Source organism: Fulmarus glacialis, unplaced genomic scaffold (assembly GCF_000690835.1).
Source record: "Fulmarus glacialis isolate BGI_N327 unplaced genomic scaffold, ASM69083v1 scaffold8388, whole genome shotgun sequence".
In the NCBI taxonomy this organism is placed as follows: Eukaryota; Metazoa; Chordata; class Aves; order Procellariiformes; family Procellariidae; genus Fulmarus; species Fulmarus glacialis.
In genome coordinates this window covers 1-8157 of record NW_009228877.1, presented here as the reverse complement: position 1 = coordinate 8157, position 8157 = coordinate 1, and the positions used below count along the sequence as shown (strand labels likewise).

Here is an 8157-nt window from a genome sequence, read left to right as displayed (position 1 = left end):
GCAATGCCCTTCAAAGTAATTGAAATTAAGTAGTTTCTAATCCACATATTTTGATCAGACAACACCAAGTTTTTATTTTGAAATCAATAACATGAGGATCTTTCAGATCATGCTGGAAAGGAAGTCTGAAATTCTTCTCAGAAAACTCTGCCTACAAGCATTTTGCTTTTAAAGCAAGGCACAATCCTTCATTTATTTGCCATCACCTGGTTTTAGGGAACACATAATTTCAGTTCCAAAATACATACATTAAAGTGGTTTTCTAGTCAACTATCCTACCGATGCAGAGAAGAACAGTATACCAATCCCCAGTAATTTATTTTTTCCCCAAGAAGGGAAGTCCCTGAAAAGGATATTATTAGTTCACTTTCTATATTTATGGCAGAGTACTACAGAACTTCACAGCAGTACAGCTCAGACTGCTCTCTACCCAGATCTCTCTCCATCAAGAGTTATAACCATCAGTGTTCAGCTTGAAAAAGCTTTTCTTCAAACACCTCTGGTTAGAATAATATTCAGGACAGACAATTCAGCCATTATTCATAAAAACCTGTAGAGACTAAAGGTCACATCCTAGTGCTTGAAACAATAAGGTTTTGGAAACCGATCCAATTTCGAATAGACTTCAGCTGTGCATATTCCATGACCAGACAAAAAAACATGCTGCAGATACGTCCATAGCTCATAACCTGCTTATTCTCAGCATAGAGACCAATTGCCCAACTTCTTCAGCAGTCTGGTTGCTCAGTCACCTCTAAACGGACTAAGTAAGGACCTAGAAAGTGTCTGAAGCACACCTCGCTGGAATTCACCACACGCAATCCCCCAACCTTTCAACAAACTGGAAGAGTTCAGCCTTTATGCACCTTCTGGGAATCCAAAAGACTTTCAACCTCACAAGAAACCAAGTATTGAGAGTTTAAGCACAGCTCACTTGATGCTTCTGTAAGATGGTAACAATCCCACCCACCCTTCTTTGCAAAATGGTTTGCAATTACAAGTATAGCCATGATATGATGACCAGAATTACCATACATGGTAATTACCATGGCCTCTGGAGCCATTCATTCAGCAAGAAAGAAAAGATGTACTCAACAGGATCCTGTGAGTGCTCCTTTCCATGACCATTTCTAAAGGTGGAGGAAGGAAAAGCTGCAATGCCTAACCAAAAAGAAATTTTAAGGAATCAATAAGCTATATCTTTACTTGAAATAGAAATCTGAAACCTGTAGAACACACTGATGTTCAAGGTTTATCCCCAAGACATTCAAGTAGCTAAGTTCCTGGACACGCCAGTCTTCTGCCACAGCTGAACAGAAATTTATTATCAGCGAAAGAACTTCAAGGAAAATAAAACTTTTCCAATGAATGTGTCATTTTTAACCTAAGTGAATATAATGCTTTTTTCTACATAAATCGCTACACCATTACTACATAAATTGCTACATCATCATCATGTTTCTCTCTCCTTCACCAATACACCAATCTCACATGTTTTTCTATTCAGATCAAAAGTTGAATCTACATTCTGTAAGCTATCAACAATTCAAAACTATTTCAGAGTTCATTAGACTGAATTCAGGCAGAACCAAAGCAAAGTAGGCATTAAAAACATCTTGTGAATTGCTGAAATTCCACTTTACAAATTTCTGACAATTTCAGACACTAGGTAGTAACTTATAAGATTATACCTTACAAGTTTATATACACAAATATATATTATATTCTCTTTTTAAAAACATTTAGCTCATACAAGCAACTTCAAAGAACAGTCTGACAAAACAAACTGGAACTTTGTATGTATTTTTTCAGCTACCTCTGAAGTTTATGATACTATAGCTGATTTGTGTGAAGTATTTCACTAGGGTGTAAGAACTGACTGTTCACCATTGCACATTTAGTTATAGGTTATTTGGGGATTATAAAAGGATTTACGATGCTTTTACAAAGTAATATGCCCTCTACCCTATAACAGGCTTACAAAACCCTAACTATCCAAGAAAAAGCACCATTATCTAGAAAGTCGAGGCTAACAACTTAAAGGCTGTTTCAGTGGATAGAGAGACAAAGAGATGCCAGTGTTTCAAGCGATTTTTCCATGTAATCAGAGGTTAGCTACTTCAAACTTTTCAAGGCAAATACTAGTACAAATAACTGATCCCTATACAATACTTGAGGCATTGCTAGAACTTAAAACCACTCACAAACATCAAAAGATAGGTAAATGAACAAATGTTTTACTCATACCATCTTAGCCAGTAGCTAATCACGTAACTTGCTCCCTTCCCACCCTTCCACACTTAGTTTTTGCTAACTCAGATATTAATATTTTAAATTTTATTGAGACAGTGTTGCGCTAAAGTATCATCCTCATGATGGTAACGGCAGCCATCAAACAATTCAATGACCTATGGACAATAATAAACTTAGAGAAATGGATTTGCAGATTACAGAGCACTGTTCCCCACTCAGGTTTTTAGATTTTTATTTTCTTTTGGTGCATCAATGCCTGGAATATTCCCAGAAATTTTGAACACATTAAAATGCAAAGTTCAGAAGTCACTAAGGTAACAAAAGGCAAGCAAAAAAATGCACAAAGATGTGAATGCAGTCTCAGTCCACTCAGCCAAAAATAAATTAAAATCTTCCTATATAAAAGAAAGAATGTAGCATTTTCAGATAAAAGTTCTCTTGGAGCTTTTTTGTGTCATAATTCTCAAATGTGTTGCAGATAGAAGCCAGAGGATCAAACAAAAAACAGACACTTCCTGTGGATAATTATGTTTTACCACAACTTGTGGTTTCTTTCATATGATGCAAATAAAAGGTAAGAAACTTTAATGTTTTAAGTAAGGTTCCTGTACCTTTAGGAGATCCAGAGAGTGAAGATTTGGATTTAGTTCTGAATAGGATATTTAAGATGGAGAATGCCTAAAAGGAAAAACAGAGAGTTAGCATTTTGCTTCCTAAAGCTACAAAAAGATCTTCTGTAGTAAATGTCTCACCACTACACTGAGTTTGTCTCATCCGTTTGGATGACAAGAATTTGTATGACCATTAAATTCTCACTGACGGACTGCTCAACGGAGCTATATTTTTCCTAAGCAGAAATTCCAACCTGATCCAAGAATCTTCTTTCCTTGCTCTTTCCCCAAACCCAAGTGATTTTTCTTACACAAACAGTGGAATCTCACAATAGTGCTCTTTGCAGGATTTTAAGAGTCACTTGCAAATTTTCTTTTTGTAGTAAGGCTTCCATTTCTGTAGAAGTTAACCTTCTTCCTAACAGCCCTAGAGATCAGCTACTGAAATTAGACCCAGACCTTAATTTACAAAGCCAAACCAAAAGCAAGCCACTAACCTGAGAAACTCTGGCAGCTATTAACTGCAAAAATCTGACATAAATTTTTCCTTTTGGCTACATTTCCAGTCTAATGCTTTCACTCATAAATAGGCATATAAAAAAGTCCACCTAGCTAAAACCATTTTAGAATAAAATTGTTTCAGTACTGAATATGAAACCTGTCACTGCACGGACTGCTCTAAATGGAAATCAAAATGTATTTTATTCTGCTTACAAATATAGCACTAAGTGTTTAATCTTTCTTTTCCATGACTAAAGCCAACTGCGTGCAGATGCTATCAACATTACTACCGGCAACAGAATGGGTAAGATCTCAACCTTGATTAAGGTTAGAAGAGGACATAGATAAATAAGGTCTTGAATTTACTTCTTTCAGCCATTTCAAAATCCTGCAACGAATCTTAGAACTGTAACCAGTTATCTTGGAGGAGTCCTGCAGAACAGATGAGGATACAGTGCCTGAAAAAGGAAGACATTGTGCCTATTTTTTTAACTGGAGAGTGAAGAAGGAAGATGAGAGGATTACAGTCTAGTCAGTTCAACTTTTCTTCTAGGAAGTTTTTCTGGAGGCTTAATTAAGCACCTGGAAAACAAGGAAATGGATAATGCTCCCAGGCGAGATCAAAACCAAGTTGTATAAAGACAACTGAATTTTTCCAGCATCTCTGGTGGTCTAACCAGGCTCAAAAATGAATCACTTAATCTCAGCAGGTGCAAGGTTCTGAGCAGGCACTGTCTGTTGATCAAACACAGGGCAGCCACCAGTTGACATCAGCAGAGTGGAAGAAGAGTTACAACCAACAGAACATCATTACCTAACACAAGCCAATGCTGACAGGCTCTTTGAGAAAAAGCAATCATCATACTGAGATGCAGAAATGGAGAAACAGCCTGAGGGATATCTGCAGTAGTCCTTCTACTCTGTACTCAGTGTTACTGAGCCCTCAGCTGGAGCGCTGCATCCACACCTGGGTACCATGCTTCAAGACAGATGTGGACCCAGTTAGCAAAAACAAACTAGGAAAACCACAAAACACTCAGCTTTAGAAAAATATAACTTGTAAGAAAAACACTAAAGGATTTGGGCTTGAACATGCTGAAGAGGAGCTTGTATATGGTGGGGCCTGACAACCAGCAGTCTTCAAGTACATAAAAAGTTTTTGGAGTGTTCCCCAATCGGTTCTTCATGCTTAAAGTGACAGAACTAGAGGCAAGTGGCTTAAAAGTGCATCAAGAAAACGCTTTCTGATAGTAATGGTTGCAATGAACTATACTGCTTTGGGTGACAGAGGTGACTTCACTCTTGGCAAAATTTAAGTAATTGATAAACATCCATTTAGAACGAGGCTGGCATACCTGACACCGCAGAGGGACGGACTACTTCACTCCCTTGAGCCCCTCCCAGCCCGGATTCCCATGAATGCGAACACATTTTTGTGTACCTGGCTGTAAGAGCACATTTCCGTCTCTTATCAGAGGAAGACAACGGCCTTGTTGTTAAACAACAGGTTTGGCAAAAAGGGGGATCTCACGTGGGTCCTACCGCAGACTTGCTCTGAACTCTTGATAAAACCACTTGAAAATACAAGAGAGAATAAATCCTCAAAGAAATAGGTTTTATTCATTGCCAGGACCAGAATATGGAAAGGTGTCCTATTCCTTAGGATGCGCACATTCGGAAGGCTGGAAGTTATGACATTCTCATTATGCTACTTGTTACGAACTTCCATGTGTACCCCATTAAAACTTTCTTTGCATTCATTCATGACCCACCAGCACCAGGCAGGGAGGGCTTTTTATGGAACAAGAATGACAGTAGAATGAGAAACAGAACAGATACCAGACAAAACCCTCAAGACTCAAATTACAAGGACTTCTTGACATCACCAACTAAAAATTACGTCATAAACAATATCCAAGAAAAAGTTTTAGCGATAGGAAATGAGGTTTTAGATTAAGCATTAATTTCTTTCTGAAAAGCGGATGCTTCATAACATAGTGCATCTGGACAGTTACTGACCCTTCAGTCACAGAGCAAGGAAGATTAATTGTTCCTTATCAACAACAAACTCCGTTCTCAAAAGTTCTCAGGAAAGTTCATTTATCCCTATTTCACAGATGGGCAACTAGAACGCAAAACCCAAGGCCTATCCCTGCAAAAGGATGTACGCATCCGAGGTGGGGGCTAGGCAGAACTGAAACAACTAAACGAACTGTGGAATGCGCAACATTTACTCACTGACCCCTTTGCCTCCTGTATTTTTACATGCCCGTAGCTCTATTGCCACTCAATGTCAACCAACCCTTATTTGGGTAAAAGCGCAGCACTGCAGTAGCACTTATCTGCCATGCAGGAACAATCTGCTGAGCTGGTCTGACAGAGGAGGCCAAGCCCCCACAGCTCAAATCAGAATTGATGGTCACATCAAAGACAGACCCACTGTTCAACAACATTTTCACCTGTTGTTTGCAGACTGGGCAATATTACAGTGCATTCATTACCTAGGTAAAATATTGGTTAGAAAGATTCCTCCTCTCCTCCCTTTTTTAAAAGGAGTTTTAAATAACTCGAATGTGGTGGCCGAGCCTCTTCTGTCCCACACTCGACCATTTTGGAGCATGAAGAACAAATGTCCACAAATTCTAAGAGGTTTGTTGAGATGGTTCGTTTCCTCATATACCTTCGAAAAACCCACATCAGTGGTAGCTTTGTAATATAGAGCATAAAACTCTAAAGCGTTTGACTGCTGCAACAATGTTTAAGAACATCTAACTACTTACAACTGGAAATTCTAAATAAATGTTCACTACCAATCAAGATAAAAAAAAGACTACAAATTTTACAGACTTAAGGCTATTTACACAAAATGTAAAACACCAGCTGAACAATGTTCTCTTCTTAGATAAATCTTTTTCTATAATATTTGGGCAAGACAAGGTACATCTCAAAGGCAACATTCACTGTAGAAAAAGATGATGCTCTTTTTGAGTACTGGTAAGATGAATTTTCAAGGGTGGAAACGCTAAATATTAAACAAATTAGTTCGGGAGCTAAGACGTGGACTATTAATAAGAGAACTGGTGATAAAAAGCTAAAATTTGAAAGTAAAATCTGAAGGAAAAGAGAGAACTAGCAGATATACACATAAACCAGACAGTTCCAAACATAATGCAAAATAAGAAACCAGAAAGTGGCAAGTCAATCATGAATAAAGATAAATGCTTAAATGCTTACTTCTAGCTGAATTAGTTAGTACTGTGACAAAATATTTAATATATTTCTTCCCTGCAATAGAACAGATCAAAAAAGCCCACTGCTACTGGTTACAGTTAACATGGTAATCAGTGCACAGATCTCCCCTATTGTTCCATCTTCAAGAACTCTAATAAAATAATCAACCCCTCAGCAAGGATCCTAGACAAAGCAATTAAAAAAATTTTTTTGAACGTTCATATGTCTTCAGAATAACGTTGCTGTTCTTCAGTAAGATCTGAAAGGCACAGAGCAGTTTTCAGTTTTGCTCTGACTTTGTACAATTACATCACCCCAAATTTATTTCAACCTATGAATACTTTAATTTTGACACAAAATACCTAATACTTTGACTGACTGGTACTGATAATGAAAAAATGATTAATGATAAACGTTATGAAAAATTTCAAACAAAGAAAAAGTGGCTGCTTAAAATAATAATAAAAAAAGAATTGTATCTTGCATACAACCTTTAATGAGAGTTTTGAAATGAGATTCTGATCCAACATCAGAAAATAGAAAATATAGTAAAAAATTCAACCCATTGGCTCTTTAAATTTTCATCAAGATGTGACAGACATCCAGTGAGTATCTCTGTAAAAGTTTGAACATAGAAATTTGTTGCATATATGAGATGATCAATAGACAAATGAGAGATCACTTTATTACATCATAGCTATAGCTGCATCACTAAAACTCAAGTTTTGATGTTCGTTAGTATTTAAAAAAAAAAAAACATTTCTGCCAGCTTGAGCAAGGGAACTATGTAGTACACTTGCATGTTCTAGTTAGAAGAAAGATTTTATAAATATACTATTCCAAAAGCAGACAAAGGACTTCATTCAGATATTTTATTTCACTGCTATATACACACCTAGCCTTCATTTACATTCCAAATTATGTTCCTCCCAGGTTTGCCTTAAACCTGCCAGAAAAGCAATGACAAAAACACCCGACAGATGAATAAATCAGAAAAATGGCTGTCAACATTACCAGCTATACTATCACCTAGATGGACAACCCAAACGAACCAAACCCTGTATAACCTCTAGGACAGACAGCAGCAGTGTAAAGATTTAAAAGGAACTTGTTGCTGTTGCACATCTCCTGAAAAACTAATCTTGTGATCAAAAAACAGTGAAAAGAAAAGTGAGCCTGGTGCAGTGATGGCTGCCAAACCCCGTGGGCAATGAGGAGAAAGTGTGATGATGCCAGTGTTCAGAAAGAAAGCTAATGCTGCTAATACCAGCTGTCTCGGTGTTTGCACTGTAATCTGCACAAGGAGGAGGGCTGGGGGCGTCTCCTGCCGTTGTCACCGTACCTACACCTTTTATCAGAACAGTCAGACAAGTCTAGTTCAGTCTCGGGAGTTTTGCTACCGAGATCATGTGCCCCGGAGACTTTGCAGAAGTCTGTGACTGTTGTCACCCACTCTGGGCGATCTGGAGAAGTGGGATGGCTGCAGCCGCTTTCTCCAAGGGGTTCAGAGACCCTACACCAGCTGCGCTGCCACCAACCCCTGCTCCGGGGGTGCCGGAGC

General features: G+C 38.1%; 1 protein-coding gene across 1 annotated transcript in view; it reads right to left on the bottom strand.

The window, feature by feature from the left end:
- The window catches only part of STAU1 (staufen double-stranded RNA binding protein 1), a 28160-nt gene extending 25229 nt beyond the window's left edge, over positions 1–2931 (bottom strand). The window contains exon 1 of the mRNA XM_009583635.1: positions 2865–2931. The gene's annotated coding sequence lies outside the window, so the exon portion shown is untranslated. The remainder of the gene's footprint in view (positions 1–2864) is intronic.
- Between the last annotated feature and the right edge of the window lie 5226 nt (positions 2932–8157).